Source organism: Pelobates fuscus, chromosome 10 (genome assembly GCF_036172605.1).
Source record: "Pelobates fuscus isolate aPelFus1 chromosome 10, aPelFus1.pri, whole genome shotgun sequence".
Taxonomy (NCBI): domain Eukaryota; kingdom Metazoa; phylum Chordata; class Amphibia; order Anura; family Pelobatidae; genus Pelobates; species Pelobates fuscus.
The window spans coordinates 48,200,159-48,220,635 of record NC_086326.1 but is presented as its reverse complement, the minus strand read 5'-3'; positions in this window follow the sequence as shown (position 1 = coordinate 48,220,635).

The window sequence follows — 20,477 nt, the reverse complement described above, 5'->3', positions numbered from 1 at the left end:
TAGTTTTAAAATATATATATATATATATATATATATATATATATATATATATATTCTCAAGACTTCAAAATTATTGAGTTACTATATTGAAATGAAATCACTTTTTGCTAAACATTGTGCTAATTACCTTATGTTTTCAATCAAGTGTGTTCCATTTAAAAAAAAAAAAATTGTTTAAACCAGCACTCACATCATAAGCAACTCTATATTTTTTACATGCGAGAGTCCACATTCTGAGATCAGTTGTCCAACAGGATATATCGACTTTACCGTTACCTGTGTAAGTTGGGTTATTTGGTAAGTTAGGGGCAATAAAAATAAAACCTTGTTTTATATGGCAACTGATAACTACGAGTAATATTCTGCAAGCATAGGGCTGCTGAGGCAACTTTTGGGTTCTGGCTTTGAAGTCTGAGATTTTATCTAATTTCTAATGACAAGTTTAAAGTTCTACGGACTGCGTCGTGTGGATGGCTTGTTAATTGTTAGCGTTTCCACACAGAAGCATATTTATCATTACTGGAGAATATGTTGGTAGCTGCTTTTCCCTGGCTGGGTGTAACAAACGGCCCTACTGAAATGATACATTATTTGGGGTATTACTTTATTACACAATGGTTACTATATAATATAGGTCTATTGCGATTGTAAGTCATGCAACCGTAAGGATTAATAGGAAACCACAGTTCATTGGTGAAAGTGGAAGACCTTTCTCTCTTTCTCTCAGCTTTGAATTCCCATTCAATAAAAGTATAAATTACGCATCAGTAACTTTTTGTGTTTCACTTGACAGTTCCTATTCCTGTATCTGCCTCTAACTCTGGATTCGGCCATGTTGCTATCAACTCTCGCATTGAACCCCCACTCACTCTAGAATGAAAGCTTGTTTGAGCAGGGCACTTCAGCACCCTCTGTTTCTGTGTGTCCAGCTTGTTTTGTTGCAAATACATGTCTGTTATTCCACCTCTTGTACAGTGCTACGGAATTTGTTGGAACCTTATAAATAATAATAAAGTAAAATTTGTGTATATCAGCTATTCTGTTCCAATTTAGATCTGCAGGTTGGTTTAATGTCCCCTTGCTAAAACCAGCACTTTTATATTTTGCCCACTATTTTATCTCTTTGTGAAGTATCTAATGTCTGTACAATTGGGAATACATGTCGGTGGATAAAGCAAAAATTATTATATACCTTTATTACTAGACATGGTCTCATTTATACAAAAGCTATATTATCTCTCTCTCTCTCTCTCTCTAGTCCATAGTCCATAACTAGTTGCAAGCACTGTAGATCTCAGTATCATCCTAAGTCTCTCAGAACGCAGAGACCCAAAATTCATGTGTCGCAAAAAGTAATACAGGGAAAGCCCCAAATTAAAAGGGATAAACATAGGTTATGTGCCTAGATTTCTCAAAAAAAAAGTATATATTAATATGAATTACTATAAAATCTAACTTCGAACATGTGTATACTTTATATTTAATAATGAACAGATATTATTAGGGACATTATTATTAGGAGAGAGATATATTTTTTATGGCTGTCTATGTAATACTTGACATATGTTTTAAATTTTAAAATAAGGACAGTAAATAAAATGTAAAGAAAAAAAATGGTGCATAAATGGGACATAGCTAGAAGCACAGTATATTGTTTTAACTTTATATCTCTGGCTACTCCAATGTCATCTGTTGCCCTGGGCTTACCTACCTTTAATCATAAACCCTTGGTGGAACAGGGGGGCCACTAAAAACACAAATTCTATGAGGAGGGTAAATTAATAATGCCCTAAGATATTCAATCCCAATATCAACTAATGAGTCATACGACCATCTCATACAACTCAAATCACTCCAGTGTACGACGAAAGCTAACAAACTACACCAGATGACTAATATGCCCCTGTCACACTATGAACAAATATATTTACAGTCGAAACCAAATAATAAAGTGCTCTACCTATGTTATGCTTTGCTGAATGGGGGTGCATCCGTGGGGAAGTGGGGATTCCAGGAGGCTTGGCACAAAGAGCTGGGGAAGGTCATTGACAAGTCAATTTGGGCACAACATAAAATAATGTACAAATGGTATTTGGTCCCAGCCAGGCTATCACATCTAGTGCCAGGTTACCCAAATATATATCAATCTGGGATAGGGATAATGCTTCCCACGTGGAAATGCTCATAAAATAGCCAATAATGGAAAATGGTGATAGGTGTTATAACGTCAGTGATAAAGTTTCCCCCTGTAATACACACCAGTGATGTGCTTGTTATCTATGTTTCCGATCAAATTGCCAAAAACACCTCCTCATATTAGTCTATCAGATATTAATTGCAGTTAAAATACCGGTAGCCTGATTATGGAAATCTACATTCACTCCCTCTAATAGGGATTTGATTTCTCTGGTATCCCTATCTGGGAAGATTTTTGATTACAGGCATCCTGTCGTTGATGCGGACATACCCAACCATATAGTTCCTACAATGTGCATATATGCAAATCTATAATCAAGATGAAATGTTACCAAGTGCTTTGCAAAGTTGCCACTACCCCCTCCATGTTCCTCCTTTTTATTTGCATACTTTTTTTCTCTTTACAATGTTTAAGCATGTCAAAACTAGACTGAGCATGTATTGGAAGTATGTGATGTAACTAGAATTGACATGTATCAGTCAAACCATGACATTCTTTGTAATCACTATGGTGTACAATTGATCATGCATAACTTATGTATAATGCTTTAAACTCTTTATACATGCACAAAAGCAATAACAATTGTCAAATTGAAAGAAAGGAAAAGGGTAAGGAAAGGAAAAGAAGAAAAATGAAAAAAAAGGAGAGAAGGATTTATTTTTTTTAAATACAGTTTTGGGGTATTGGTATTAATATATTTGTCTACATTAATATAAAATTTGAATTAATATAATATCTAACTTCAAACATGTGTATACTGTATATTTATTTAATACTGAACAGATATTATTAGGGACACCCAGTGGCTCCAAAATAGTGAATACGTAAGGACATAGTGAAAATAAAGGGTTACAGATATATAAATAAAGACTTCTTTACTGTTTGACAACTCAGAAATTCATACAATAATAGAAAAAAAAAATCACCAATAAATGTAAAACATGTTAGAAGCGACATAACAATCCATCAAAATCCCTTAGCAGCATCCCATGTTGTCATTTGCTGGAGCTGGCCGAAGGCCATCAATGAACTTCTTTAGCTGCAATTTGCTAATTCCTCAAGAGAAAGAGATTTAGGGGACAAAAAAGCAAGATTACAGTTCTTCATATCTGATAGAAACTTCTTTTGTAATATTTCCGACTGCCACATGGGAAGGAAAAAATATATATTTCATACTAAAAAAGGTATTGTCTCATTACAAATTCATCTGGTATGTGTTAAGCTCTGATCCTGAGCAGTAGCAATATTGAATCCCTACTTATCGTTTGGCATGTGGCCTATACAAAATTAAATTGAAGCTGTTAGCTCTGGCATGCTTTTGCACAGTGGAGAAAATAAATGAATTAGAGAAGGAGCAGACATATGCAAGATACATCTTCATAAATCTGTCATTCGAAGAATCCCTGTATGGACTACCATTAAATCTGTGAATTAAAAAAAAGTACAGATTCCCATGTGTTTTTATTTTGTAACTACTAATATTTTATTTTAAAGGGACTTTGTTATACATAGAACAATTACAGTTACCAGCTCTGTAAGAAATGTTCCTCTTTACAGGAGATAAAAATAAAGATGAGCCTCAGAATTCTGGCGCAATGGTGGTTTATTCAATCATCACAGAAAGGCAACGTTTTGACACACAAAATATCTTCCTCAAGTGGTTTCTGTGGAACTTTTCTCTTTATAAAAATTCAGGGTAGAACCGATAGCCACTGCTTTATTTTATAGTGATACAGCCAGCAGAAAAATATGTGCGATAGTTAAAGTTTATACACACTTCTATATTTACAAACTACCACATTCTTGTTAATCCACATAAGTGACAATACTGTACATTACACATCCATAACTGCAAACATTCTCCCAACATCTGTGTAATACTCTCCTATTTGCAATTTCCCCTACTCTCTCCAGAGTCATTTTTATATCTCTCTGGCAGCAACCAGAGTCAATGTTTAGCACTCATTTCCCAGTAAATCTAAATGCCTCTGTCTTTCTGGATGTTGAGCGGAAGCATTTTCCTCCTTAGCTTCACCACTGATCGAGGACTCTTCAATGCTCTACTGTGAAAATATTCAATATAGGGTTCGTTTTATTTTTAACAAGCGATTATAAATATTATAGGCTCTGGACATGTGAACAATTAGCAGTAGACATGGAGAGGTGCCGTTTTAAAAGACATCACATCAGGCCCTTCAGTCTAAATTACTTTTGATTTGCTGACTTGGGAAATGTGTAACAAAGTAATACTGTAAAAAAAAATCTAAATAATTAATGTACACTACATTCATCTTTTGGTTCCTATGGGATATTCATGTATGGTCCTTAAATATTAACCCACTGACAAAGTCCTAGCAGATAGCAGAATAAATTACCTGTAATTCACTATAAGCCACCCTAGTAGACTAGCAAGCATTACATTAAAAGGAAAACTAACCTAACCTATTCTAGAGATCTTCATTAACCCCTGAAATAAACTAATGTATCAGCAAGACTGACTAATACAAGGTGATTTTGAATATGTCATTCTATGTTCTATTGGGGGTAGATTCTTACACAATATAGCCTTTTATAAAGTTCTAAAGCCATTTCTAAAGTTCTTTGTTTACTTTTGCAGCATTTATAGTCTGCAGTTTTAATTATTGTCCCTCAAGATTCTTCAGGATGTATGTTTATGAAATGTTCGAATATTCATACATTCAACCAAGACTGCTAAGAGTCATTTTCTATGTCACACCAGAGTAAACTCATATTGTGTTTACTGTTATTGCTGAAATTTGCATTTTTCAGTAGATTAACACTGATATCTTTGCCTTGGGATAGAAGGAAGAAATATAAAAAGCATATTTTGCCAAATGTGCACTATTTATGTCTGTGGGAAAGAATTTTTCCTCCAAATAAGAAACAACCAGTCCTTCTTCTAAACTTTTGAAGTTTGAGCTCCTCATACTAAAGTTCCAACATGTGTTATGGGAATATTACAAGGTTCATAATTGTGTCTGGTTTAAATAAAATAAGCTCATTGTATTGGTTATGTTGCTATATGCTGTTTCCCCGTGTTTTGTCAAATTTATTTGAGCGAAGGCACTAAAAAAATCTCCATGGTGAATGTCCAGCACCCTGAGACAAGCATTCTTCTGACCAAAAATATATATAGGGTATTTGGAAATGGGTACAGATGTGTCCATTCATAACCCAAGGTGACACTCAAGCACTTTAGATGCTATGGATCATTTTAGTGGTTATGTAGATAATCTGGAAGCTTTAAATCCATGTTATCAATGTGGCTGAGATGTGGTGGTCCCTGGGCCCCGTGGAAAAGATAGTTATCAAAACAGGTTCATATTGAACCAGGTGTTTGTAACAGGATGTGCTGTAGTGGTTATCTTTCTTACCCATTTAACTTCTTGATAAAAATTTGTGAAAAAACAACTGGTTGCCAAGCATCATAATCCTGATGTCATCAGAGGTCCCAAGGCTGCTTTCAGGATTCTCTACCTCATCCAACAATCCTCTCACCCCTTTCTCCAGATCTTCAGGCTGTATGTTTATCGAATGGGCTAATATTCATACATTCAACAAAGTTGACTGTTAAGAGTCATTTTCTATGTCACACCAGAGTAAACGCATATTTTGTTCACTGTTATTGCTGAACTTTGCATTTTTCAGTAGATTAACACTGATACAAACAGAATGTAAACAACTGACATTACCATTCACAACCCTAAAAAATTCCACTCCTCATTACATTTCCTTGTTTATAAACATATACACCCATTCGTTATAACTATGCTCTGCTAATTGCCCTCCCATGTCCTCTGCTCATTGGTACATTGCTAATTCTCAAAAAAGGCTTTCTCAAGGGCCATTACTATTCAATAGCTATGCCTTTACTATTCAATCATCTACCTGCTCCTAACAGACTTTATCCTAGTGTCCAATCCTTTATCAAATCTGTGCAAAAGCATATGTTTTGAAAAAATTGTATTATCTTAGGTAACTTCTCTTATTACAACCAGGATCAGCCTAAGGGGTGTGCAACTTGTGCTGGCCACACAGTGTTCCATAGCAGCAGGGGGATCAGGTGGCCAATATAGTAAACACATGCAGGGGCCGACGGTGCAGAGTTTTAAAAGCTGGCCACAAGTAAGGGGGTGGGACGGTGATAAATATTATGGAGGGGCGGAGCTAAATACATCCTGAACCCACTACAGGTTACTGTTGCACACTAAGGGGGAAGCCAGAAGATGCCCCTGCTTCCCCAACAACAAGACACCAGGGACCACAGTGATTCCACTCCTCCCCTTGTGCCCATAATGGAAAAAGGTAACTGTTTATAACTGTGTGTGTGTGTGACTGTCTGCCAGTAACTGTGTGTGTGACTGTTTGTAACTCTGTGTCCCTGCTTCTCCAACAACTAGACACTGGGAATGCAGTGCCCCAACTCCTCCCTCTGTGCCCATAATGGAAAGAGGTAACTGTTTGTTAAAGTGTGTGTGTGTCTATCTGTTTGTAACTGTGTGTGTGTGTGTGTGTGTGTGTCCGGCTGCCTATAACTGTGTATATAAAATTTCCTTTAACTGTATGCATGTAACTGTCTTCCTGTAAATGTGTGTGTGACTGTGTGCTAGTGTGTCTGAGTGTTAGATTGTGTGCATGTTACACTGGAAAAATAAAAACGTACATTCACACATGGGCCTACATTCATTATTATTATTATTTTTTAAATCTGAGTTAAATACCCATCACAAATATCACTCATAGTCAATGCACACATATATTACACACAGCAATACACCCATTACAAATATCACACATGGATTCAGTGGCGCAGACAACCAAAGATCAGTATGTTTCTCTCTCTGCAAGGTGATAACAAGTAGGAATATCTCCCATGAACGGGGCTGCAAGGCAACCAGATTTTTTCTGGAGGAATTTAAGGAATTCCACAAGGACCAAATAGATTTTGTTATTGAGGGTATCCAATGGATCCTTACGAATTACTACTTTTGGTTTGGAGGGGACTTTTTCCTTCAGGTATGTGGGACAGCGATGGGCACCAGGTTTGCCCCTGTTACGCCAATTTATTTATACGAGACATGACTGGAGTGCGAACCTGGTGCGAATGCTATATTTTTTTTTCAATGTTGAATTTTTCTCAAAATTTAACCAAACAAATTGGGGTACAGAAGGAAAAAAGGGGAAGGGGACATATATATATAACAGTTCATTCAGTTCATGATTATGTATTCATACATAGGTAATTACATATATTTATCTTTGCGCATAATGACAAGCAATGCACATGTTCTGTGTAAAGGGTAACACTTAGTTATGGTTAGACTGTATGTGAAAACACATGGTAGTGGTATCAATGGGCAATATAGTGTGCATGTTCGGAGTGTGGCTACTTAAGCAAAGATATCGTAGTTTATTCCTATGCTGCACATTCTACCAAGTCGAATAGTATTGAGGGTCAGTTCTATGCTTGTGCGGTGCCTTCCGCTTCTACCGGTGTTAGCCCTAGGAACTGAGTATCTACCATCCCTACATGCGTCTCTCCGCAGTTTATTCAGCGATATATCTATCTTTAAAAAAAAAAAATATTACGTTTTTTATTATTTGGTTCGTCATCAACTTTACACAATGTTTTACAACAGAGTTTGCAACCATAAAACAATAGAAACATAATGACATTGATACAACACAGTCATATTCCACAAAGAGGGCAACCTTATAACCATTCTCAGTCACATTGGAGATGGGGAATATTATATCGTCAGAGGTACGGCGCTTACATCCAGGCCTCTAGTCCAAGGTGTAATTGTGACAGGTCTAGCAGGATTGGTTGCAGTGGGTGACTGAGTTGGGAAAGAAGGAGGGTAATAACCTGGTAAAGTCAAGGTTGGGGGGGGGAGGCGGTTGAGATGCCACTTCCCCAGATTGGGTTTCATGTTGGCCCGCTCAGGCTCGTTCCTTCAGTTATGTTTACCCGTGCTGGATTAAACCTGGGTGGGTTACTCCGCTTTTGCTTTCCCTGCTTATCTGGGGTGGGGTGGGCTGCGGGTCTAGGAGTACTGTGGGGCTCTGTTCACCAGCCCTGACCATTTGGACAAAATCAGGTCGTACTGTGCTTAAGTGCCCTGGATCGTGTGTGCTATTTTCTCGAGTTGCTACATGTGGTTCATCCTACTAACTACCACCACTATTTCTGGAGCTGAGGTTGATTTCCAGAGGGAGGCAATGCAGTGCTTGGCTGCTAATGTGATGTGGGTAGCAAGCACCGCCTCAGGATGTGAAAGTGGTTTGGGCAGCATGTGCAGCAAGTAGGCCTCCGGTGTGAGTGGGACCTCTTTCTGTATTTTACTTTGTATTAGTGAGTGAACCTGCACCCAAAAGGTGCGTAATACAGGGCATTGCCAGAATATATGACTCAGAGTACCCACTTGTTTGCAGCAGTGCCAGCATATCTGTTGTGCACCTGGGTATATGAGGGCCAGTCTCTGTGGGGTGAGGTACAACTCCCTGTAGTATGTGCTAAATATGTAGGTACATAAAGAGTTCCCTACCCTGCCTAATCTCCTTACCCTCCATGACTTGGGATACCTTCATTATCCCCCTCTCTGTCCATTTGTCTAGAGCCAGGTCGTGTGTGAGGTACTGTAGGCTAGTCAAGGGGGCATATGTCATCAGAGGTTGGGCTAACAGCTTTCGGGCCCACTTGTGCCAAGTGCGGAGAGATGTGTTGGTGGTCATTAGCAGGTCATAGTTGTGGGTGTGTGACTTGGGTGCAGTAGGATGTAGGCCCAGTAGGCTGTGTGGCGCAATGATTGCGGTTTCTAGATGGTACCACAGGGGGCGTCTCGGGGGCAGCAACAACTGTGCAGTTTGGGACAGGTTTGTGGCTATATAGTATTTGGTGATGTTGGGAACACCCACTCCCCCACCTCCCAGGACCAGGGCTATGCTTGCTGTAGAAACCCTTGGTGGCTTCTTCTTCCATATATGCGCATTTAGCAGGTGCTGGAATCTTTGTAGTAGCGACTTTGGAAGCTCAATAGGGAGGACCCTGAAGAGGAATAGTATTTGTGGGAGCATGATCATTTTGATGGAATTTATTCGTCCCAGCCAAGAGGTGTTTTTGGCCCCCCAGCCCTCCAGCAGCGCCTCTGTTTTAGTCATTAAGGTGTCGTGATTGTTTCGGAGTAGGATGCATTGTGAGGGTGCTAATCGTGTGCCTAAGTAGGAGAGAGTGTCTTTCCTCCAGTCAAAGGGTTGTTGGGCTCGAAGAGCGGTAAGATGGGAGTGGGTCATGTTCAGAGGCATTGCTTTTATATTAGGACACTTGACCATAATTTTGAAGTAGGCTTAGGAGGTGCATTAGGGAGTCTGTCGGGTTAGTCAAAAATAGGAGGATGTCGTCAGCAAAGGCAGCTATTTTGTGGGGACCCAGTGGCGAAGGGATACCTGCGATGCGCTGTTCTGTTTAATTTTGTGTAGTAGCAGTTCTAGTGCTAGGATAAAAATGAGGGGCGATAGTGGGCATCCCTGTCATGTGCCATTTGTCAGAGCAAAACTTCGGGAGGTGAAACCGGAGCTCATGACCATGGCTACTGGGGAGGAATATAGTGATAGGAGGCCACTGAGAAATTTGTTGGGGAATTTAAATCTGTGGAGGACTTCCCTCATGTAGCCCCAGTGTAGCCGGTCGAAAGCCTTTTCCGCGTCAAGAGCCATTAACAGTCCCTGCGTTTTGTGTACTGTCATGAGCTCCATTATGTCCAGTGCCCGCCTGGTGTTATTCTCCACCTGACGCTTCGGGACGAAACCCGATTGTTCCAGGGAGACAAGCGTGCACAGGAGGGGGTGTATCCTGTTGGCTAGGACCTTGGCAAACAGCTTTGTGTCTGCGTTAAGTAGCGAAATAGGGCGGTAATTTGCAGAAAATTCTGTGCGTTTGCCTGGCTTGGGAATAGTAATTATAGTGGCCTCCAGCATTTCAGGGGGTATGGATCCTGACTCCATGATGTTGTTAAACAGGGAGATCATGTGCGGGAGGAGCTGGTCCGCAAAGACTTTGTAATTTTTCTTTCAGTTGGGCAGCTAGCAATCTCCCCACCCTGTTCCCTTGTCTCTAGTTATCACTCTTGAGTTTGCGGAGAGCCCTCTCCACTCGCTGGAGTTGGAGAGTTTCTAAGTCAGCCCTGATCCTCCTGACTTCCCATCTGGTCACGTCAGTGAGTGAGAATTTGTGAAGGTCCTTAGCTAGTTTCAGGTCCCTGAGCAATGCATTGCTAGTCTCCGCTAATTTGCGTTTTAGTATCGATCCTGCCTTAATCAGTACCGCCTAACCACGGACTTATGGGCCAGCCACGTCGTGGCCATGGTTGTATCTTGGGACTGGTTGTCTGCGAAGTAATTAGCTATGGTTTTCCTCACCTCTACAACCTGTTCAGTGCCTATCGACGCTATATTGATGAAATTTTTCTGATTTGGAGGGGATATGAACCTTCCTTGATAAGATTTTTATCAGAACTAAATGACAATCTTTGGGGCATTAAACTAGACAGAAATTACAGCCATAGTTCTGTGAATTTCTTGGATCTTCATATATATATAGACGGAGGCCAAATTAAAACCAAGATGTACTTTTAGCAAGTAGACATCAATAGTTACATTGAGGAAACAAGCTGTCATTTTTCCCCTTGGCTGACGAATGCTCCTAAAACGCAGCTAATAAGGATTAAAAGGAATTGCACTGATGATGAAGTTTTTAGGATGCAATCATGCAAAATCATCGATGATTTTAGACAAAAAGGATATAATGCCCAGCTGTTAGACCAAGCCCAGCACGAGGTCACTTTAAAAGGCTGTAATTCTTTATTAAAATATAAAACTCCAACAAATTCAACAGTAGCACGTAATCTCACTTTTATATGCGATTTTAACTGTAAAAGTTATAAATTGAAAAGAATTTCTAAAAAATACTGGGCGATCTTACAGAATGATGCCCTTTTGAACAAAATCCTACCAGCTAAACCCATGTTTCCATACATGGTCTGAAAGATAACCTTGTACGAAACCATATAAAAGACCCAATAGGTAACAGGAATGCTTTTAATAAAAAAAATGGCTTCTATGGATGCAGCGTATTTGGCGCCTGTAGAAATAGCGGCTTAAAGAAAAGATACATTACCTCATTCTCTAACCCTCAACAAAATATCAGTAAACAAAACAATATTTTCCAGATTAAACAATTGATAACACGTTACTCCAAAAAAGTAATCTATTTAATTATTTATAAATGTGGGCTGGGGTATATGGGAAGGACCACTAGGGTTCTGCAAGTAAGAATACAGAAACACATCTGGAATATCAAGAAAGGTTTCGAGAACATAGCCTTTCAGCACATTTAAAACACCACCACAACTGTGATCCAACTCAATTAACATTCATAGGTATCCAATTGGTACACACAGATTGGAGGGGGGAAAACCCAACTAGAAAAAAAGGACAACATGAGATGAAGTGGATCTTCAATCTCAACACTATGTGTAGTGTGAGAGGAAAACAAAATGACAGTTAAAAGGGTCAGACAGAGTTTGAAAATATGACAGTTATTAAGGGTTTAAACTGGTGTTCTAAGAGGGGGGGGGAGGGAATAAAACAGTCAAACTAAGTCCATAAAACAGGACTTGGTTCACACTCTGCATCCGAAGTGCATAGCAAAACTGCAGATACTTTGTCAGAGCATTTAAAGGGCCAGAACCAGTCTGATAAAATCCACTATGCCCAAATAACGTATTTAAAGGGCAAAATCTTCCAGGGGCCATAGTCGCAGGGCAGGAGGCTGGCAATTAGTCCTCTCCAGACACAAGTGGCGAAGGGCACTTCGTCACAGTCATCTTTTCACTTCAGTGAGATCTACATTCATATTGCACTTAAATCAATTCCAATAAATTTAAATTGATATACCAATTGATGCTATAGATGAGTTTTGCAGATTTCTTCATTAATTGATTTATTGAGGAGTTTTAAGATTAATAGTCCTCTCCATACTACTTGATTTTAACTATAAATGTGAGATGCCATCCTTCACAGAGAATTATTTATACATTATATTCCTTTAAACTATATGTACAACTGTATTCAATATTTTTATACAATGTACCTTTATGTATCAATTAAGTGTTATTCAACACTAATGGAAATTCCTCTTTTTTAAAAAACAAGCTGACACATGTAATGTTCTCTTTTTCTCTTTATCTCAATATGTTCATGACAAACACCATCCACTGGTAATAAGAGACTCATTCGTTCTATTATGTGATAACGATACGAACTCCACACTCGAATTGAAGGTATCAGGGCGATGAGGTAAGGGCAAACACATACAGTGGTGTTGCGCCATTCCCTGCGATTATAGCCAATTGCCCACACATAGTATGGCGATTTCAATACCGGAAGTGATGCAGCAGAGTGCGAGACGTCACTTCCGGTGCGGACTTGATGAACTAAAGTATTACACCAATGTGAAACACACACCCCCTGGATAAAGAACCGGATTGGCTAACAACAAGGGAGTTCCACCAATGATGAACCAGACCGGCATATTTAAAACGAGGAACTGAACAGAGCAGACCATACTGATTGAGAAAGCCCTCAAGAAGGGTGAGAGGAATTGTGCTGAACATTTTACATTCACTTATTTTAAATTGTTTTTATTTGTAGAATAAAATTTTATTTTATACAAGTCCATTCCTGATGCTCTGAATCTGCTCCAAGAAGGGTGGTGTCCTCTTTATAGACACCCAAGCTGTTTAAACCCAGAGCCAGGTATCTAGGCTCTGGATAAGATGAGCAATCACTTAAAGGTGGATACTTCTCAATATCATTTCATACATACTACACCAATTTGTCTTCTATTGTGTTACTTTTTGTCTCCTTATACTCAGGAAGAGAGTTAAAAGGGGAAAATGCCACCAGACGGCACATAAGTGGAAGTGATTTGAGCCTATCCTATTCAGGGCTCTGTGACATGTGAGTGGACAATTCATAAGATTACTTCCTGATATCAACATACTATACAGATTTATACTATTGTTTTCCCTTCTTGTTTTTTTTTTTTCCATCCATATACTGACATGAATTGGATGTAATATATAAATTGCCGTAAAGATAGGACCAGACGACCCTTGTATAGGGTAGGTGTCCAATCCATTTATCAAACGCACCACTCTTGAGGTGAATTGCTTTTGGCTGTTCTTCCTTTTTTCTGGTTATATATATTGGAGGTGGGTGAGAGGGATCCCCACTAGAGTGTTGTAGCACTTTATTGAATACAACGTAACATCTAAGCGCCTGTATCATACAGGGCCGGACTGGGAATAAAAAGCAGCCCTGGAAAAATGTTATACCAGCCCCATCATAAATTGTGCCAGCTGTGACAGATATACAGTTACAATTATTTAACCAACAAGAAGGAGCGCACTCACAGGACTTAAAACAAACAAAAGAGCTGTTTATTCTAATCAGATGTGCAACATCTTACTTCAACGTTTCATCCTTATAATTTTGAAAGGTCCAGTAATGGGAATGAAACATTGACTGAATGCTGCTGCATGTCTGATTTAAATTAATATTATTTTGGTTAGTCCTCATTCCTATGACTGCACTCTTCGTTGTATGTAGTTTGATACCAGGGATATATACATACACACACACACACACATATATATATATAGTGATATAATACCATTTGTGCATATGTATCTATGCAGAATACTTTCACAAATCACATAGATAAAGCAAAACTATATTTTATTTTTTTAATTCAACATGTCATTTAAAAAAAAAAAAACACAAGCATAAACACAGATTTTTGATTAATGGATACTCACTGGCACATACTGATGCCCACACACTCACATACACTGGCGCACAATGATCCATTCTCACACACATACAGTGATCCATACTGACACTAACACAGTAATCCATACTGATACATACATTGATCCACACTGACACTCACACACAGTAATCCATACTGACACTCACACATACATTGATCCATACTGACACTCACACAAACATTGATCCGTACACTGATCCATACTGACACATACATTGAACCATACTGACACTCACACAAACATTGATCCGTACACTGATCCATACTGACACTCACACAAACATTGATCCGTACACTGATCCATACTGACACATACATTGATCCATACTGACACTCACACATACATTGATCTATACTGACACTCACACAAACATTGATCCATACATTGATCCATACTGACACTCACACAAACATTGACCCATACTGACACTCACACAAACATTGATCCATACACTGATCCATACATTGACCCATACTGACACTCACACAAACATTGATCCATACATTGACCCATACTGACACTCACACATACATTGACCCATACTGACACTCACACAAACATTGATCCATACATTGACCCATACTGACACTCACACATACATTGATCCATACATTGACCCATACTGACACTCACACAAACATTGATCTGTACACTGATCCATACTGACACATACATTGATCCATACTGACACTCACACAAACATTGATCCATACTGACACTCACACAAACATTGATCCGTACACTGATCCATACTGACACATACATTGATCCATACTGACACTCACACAAACATTGATCTATACTGACACTCACACAAACATTGATCCATACTGACACTCACACAAACATTGATCCATACACTGATCCATACTGACACATGCATTGATCCATACACTGATCCATACATTGATCCACACTGACACTCACACAAACATTGATCCATACATTGATCCATACTGACACTCACACAAACATTGACCCATACTGACACTCACACAAACATTGACCCATACACTGATCCATACTGACACATACATTGACCCATACTGACACTCACACATACATTGATCCATACATTGACCCATACTGACACTCACACATACATTGATCCATACATTGACCCCATACTGACACTCACACATACATTGATCCATACATTGGCCCATACTGACACTCACACATACATTGATCCATACATTGACCCATACTGACACTCACACATACATTGATCCATACATTGACCCATACTGACACTCACACAAACATTGATCCATACATTGACCCATACTGACACTCACACATACATTGATCCATACATTGACCCATACTGACACTCACACATACAGAACTCCATACTGACACTCACATAATATCTTCAAAAACACCTCCCACACACAATTACACACTCAAATATACACACACCCTATGAATCCTACCTTGCTCCGTGCTCGCTCAGCTCCTGGCTGAGAAGCAGCCTGCCTGCAGCTCTGTCTGGCCCCACTTCTCTCCCTGCCTGCAGCTGTCTGGCCCCACTCCTCTCCCTGCCTGCCAGCACTTAACACACAGGAAGCAAAAGGCAGAGGACCCGCGTGGGCTGCCCTGCTCTGCCTGATTACCGGGTCACATGCTTCCTGTGTGTGAAGGCTGACAGGCAGGCACAGGACTGCCTCCCTCCCTGCTCCTTATCCTTCACTCGCGAGCAGCATTAACAGGTCACTTTGGAGTGCCTGCTGCTCACTGTGTGTACTGTGTGGGGAGAGGAAGGGCTGCTGCACTGTGCGGCCCCAAGTGCACCGGCCCACCGGGAAATTTCCCGGTATCCCGGTGGGCCAGTCCGGCCCTGGTATCATAGTATGATACCTGTAGTTTGCAGTATTTTACTATTTAACATAGCATTCATCACCAATATGCTTCTCTCATTTATATTGAGATAATTTTTATTTGAACTATTAACAACCACTTAACATACATTTTCTTAAAAAAAACATGCAATGGAGTAATGATATGTCTACATTTTTAATTAATTCTACCAATTAGTTGTATGAAAGAAATGTGAATCAGAAATATACCAATTTATTTAAGCATTTAAAATATATGTAAAAAAAAAATACCAGAAAAAACAAAACAAATAAACATAACAAGCCCAAGTCTATGCAGTGCTCCACAAGGTAATCTCACCAGTCTGAAAGAGTCTCAACAAATTCTATGGAAACTTAAAACAACCCAGCTGAGCATATCCTACAGGTATTTGCATGGGCACAATAAATATTTTTTGACAATTGTATTTCAAATAGAAGCTAAAAGCTTAAAAAACACCACAAGCAGCATAATCACTGCAATCCCCTTCTAGTGTTTAAGGTGACAGTAATGCCCAATATAATTTGTGAAATTATTTTAAAATGGTTTGAAAACATATCTGAGGTCCTCAGGTGCCTGAAGCACATCTGGTCTTCTCTTGCAGAAGAAGCCGGATGTATCTTTGTAGTTCAAGCATGGCCAATAGAGGACCAAAACTCATTATCCAGGGTCACTCAGCAAATGCTCTCACCCAACGAACATGGTCCTGTATGGTAATGCTTAGATGAGAATGATGATTTGCTTTTAGTCTACTTTAATCTTCTAAAACACTTTAAAAAACCAAAACAAAAAAACATGTCTTTTAAGTGGATATACTTTTTAAAGGACTATGGCATATCAAATTTAGGAAGAAAATGGTGAGTACCTAATTGCTTTTGTATGTAGACATTTTTAAGATGCATAACTACTTGTGAAGTGTATTTTTTTACTACCATCTATATTAAATGTTTTGATCCTCTGTGCCTGCGTACTGAACTATTCAACGGCTTTGACTAAATCTGCATAGTTTCCTGTACTGTTATAAAGGTTTTCCAAAATATTTTATAATTTAATTTTATATTACTTTATACATCACTATTGCAACAGTTGTGATATAAAATAATTGTTTCATTAAATTAACAATAGTGTATTTTATATTTGTCCTGCCTATGTTCTATAGTCAAACTGATGGATGAAAATGTTTCTGAAATATAAATATGCATGTATGTATAAACAATAATGGGATATTTTAATTTATTTATTGCTTTCACGCTGATAATACAGTCATCTTTAAATGATCTATATTCATAAACTCACAGATCATTGTGCATTAGATTTTATAATACATTATTGAGGTTTTCTTTTCCAATTAAATTGCAGGCCACATGTCTTAATATAATGTGACAGCTTCTGTTTATTAACAATTTCTGCAAGGGTGAATGATCATTTTTTCATTAAATGTGTGATCCCGAAGGACTCACATATCCTACAAAAATGTACAAGATAAGACTATCAAAACTATATGCAATTGCTACAATTGGCTCTCTACTTACAACGTTAAACAGGTTTTATTTCCTAGAGATACCTGATCTCATCACTGGAAATTGAAGATTGCAGAGCAGATAACTCGGATACCAATAAAAGAAAAACAAATTATTTGAACACCTTTAGTATACTCATTTCAGCAATACACAGAGTATTCTTTAGAGATTGCATACACTAGCTAAGTTGTCTGTAAATAGAATATAAGTATCTCTATAGACATTAAACAAGGCGCATAACCTTGAAGATATAAAAGAGGAAATAATTTTTTTTTACCATGAAACAATCTAAGTGCTTTCATTTTTTTATTAGCTAGTTTATCAATTGAAACCCATAACTTAAAAACGTAATTTCCCTACAGGGTAGAAACAGTAATACAGGGATTTTCTTTTACCATTACTGCCTTAGGAATCACTTGAATGTTTAAGGCTATATAAACAAACATGTTTATTTGCCCACTTTGTATCTCACCTACATGAATTCATATTAATTTTAATAATAATAATAACAATAATAATACTAATAACTTAAGTACGTAAGCTCATGAGCGGGATTAAAACAACTGTACAATCTTGTTAGGAACTTTGCATTACAAAGCCATCATGATACAGGGCAGGGGTAGGCAACCTTTGGCACCCCAGATGATGTGGACTTCATCTCCCATAATGCTCTTACAGCCATAATGCTGGCAAAGCATTCAGAGAGATGTAGTTCGCAACATCTGGAGTGTGGTAGGTTGCATACCACTGCTATAGGACATGCCTAACTGAATGGTGTTCAGCTTTAATTATATTTGTATGTATAAAGGTAGTGGTGTACCCAATACTCAGAATGAATCTTTCTGCAGAAATGGATGGTGATTAATTTTATTATTTATATACCACCCAGGGCTCGAGTCCTGCAGGAACGTGTGGGAATGGCGTTGCTGGACTTTTTTTACAGCAGGAACGCCGTTCCCGCTGTTCCTGCAGGCACTCAGGGATTGGCAAAAAATGCCCCCCACCCAAATGCCCCCCGTGTTCCGCCCTGTCATGTGGGGGTCCAAGAGGTGGCCTGATGGCCACCTGATGGACCCCACCGGCAGGCGCCTGTCTCCATATCAGACTCTGCTCCCTCTCACCGCTCGCCGTTTGCTGATGCCGGAAGCTGGAATATGTGTCATATTCCGGCTCCCGGCATCGGTAGACAGCCTGTGCGGTGACAGGTAGCAGAGAGCACAGTTCCCTCGCCGCGTCTGATATGGAGACAGGCGCCCGCCCCACTGGACCCCAGGGGCAGGTCCACACCAGCTCTCCAGGTAGGGAGGCTGGGTGGTCATTTTTTAATAAAAAAAAAATATATATAATTTATGAGTGTATGTGTGTGTGTCTGTGTGTGTGTGTGCGTGTGTCTGTGTGTGTGTGTGTCTTTGTGTATGTGAGTGTGTGTATGTGTCTGAGTATGTGTGTGTTTGTGTGTGTGTGTGTGTGTCTGAGTATGTGAGTGTATGTGTGTGTGTGTGTGTCTGTGAGTGCGTGTGTGTGTGTGTGTCTGTGAGTGTGTGTGTGTGTCTGAGTATGTGTGTGTGCACACATAAAATCTTGGGTGAGTTCCCACACTTTATTCCCCAGGACTTGACTCCTGATAGCACCAAATTCCACATCACTGTACAATGGGTAGAATAACAGACACGTTATTGTAACCAGACTAGTTGGATGTACAGGAACAGATAAAAGAGGAACTGTAATATCTCTGGAATTTACACATTTGAATAAAACATTGAAATCACTTATAACGTGTATTGACATATTTCACAATGTGCTTCATGTTCTTTTAAATGTATTTAAAAGATTTAGCAATTGGCATCATAATCCGTTCAGGCAAGGTAAAGTCAGGGCAAACATTGGGAATGTAGAAAAGTAATAGAAGCATTGATTAATTTCTCCTCTTCTCTTATGTTTTTGCTAACCTGATGGCAAGGTGCACAGAACAGAGCTTATAAAAATGATTGACAGGGTGCTAAAGAAATGTGGATTTCTACATTTTATTTTTTATTTAATACTTCACAACTGCATATTTGTTAAATATATGGATCAATAAACATCAGGAAAAATCAATAAGATTATCATGTGGGACTAGGGATGTACCGAACTGTCCGCCGGCGAACAGTTCCCGGCGAACTTAGCGTGTTCGCGTTCGCCGCGGCGGGCGGACACATGCGCAGTTCGATCCGCCCCCTATTCGTCATCATTGGGCAAACTTTGACCCTGTGCCTCTCGGTCAGCAGACACATTCCAGCCAATCAGCAGCACTCCCTCCCTTCCACACCCTCCAACCTCCCTCCCAGCATCCATTTTCGATTCATTCTGAAGCTGCATGCTTAGTGAGAGGAGGGAAAGTTTAGCTGCTGCTGATTAGATAGGGAAATTGATAGCTAGGCTAAGGTATTCAGTGTCCACTACAATCCTGAAGGACTCATCTGATCTCTGCTGTAAGGACAGCACCCCAAAAAGCCCTTTTTAGGGCTATAACATCAGGCTGCTTTTTTTTTTTTTTTTCCTGTGTAATGTAATTGCAGGTGCCTGCCTGCCAGCTTCTGTGTGAGGTTCACATTGGATACTGTGCCTACTTGCCCAGTGCCACCACTCATATCTGTTTTAACAATAGGTTAAGCTTTACATTTAAAATAAATAATTTTTTTTCACTGTAATAGAAGAGCAGTTGCCTGCCTGCCAGCTTCTGTGTCAGGTTGGATGCCTTGCCCATTTGCACAGTCAGTGCCACCACTCATATCTGTTTTAACAATAGCTTAAGCATTAGATTTTAAAGAAATCATTTTTTTCCACTGTAATAAAAGAGCAGTTGCCTGCCTGCCAGCTTCTGTGTCAGGTTGGATGCCTTGCCCATTTGCACAGTCAGTGCCACCACTCATATCTGTTTAAACAATAGCTTAAGCTTTAGATTTTAAAGAAATCATTTTTTTTCACTGTAATAGAAGAGCAGTTGCC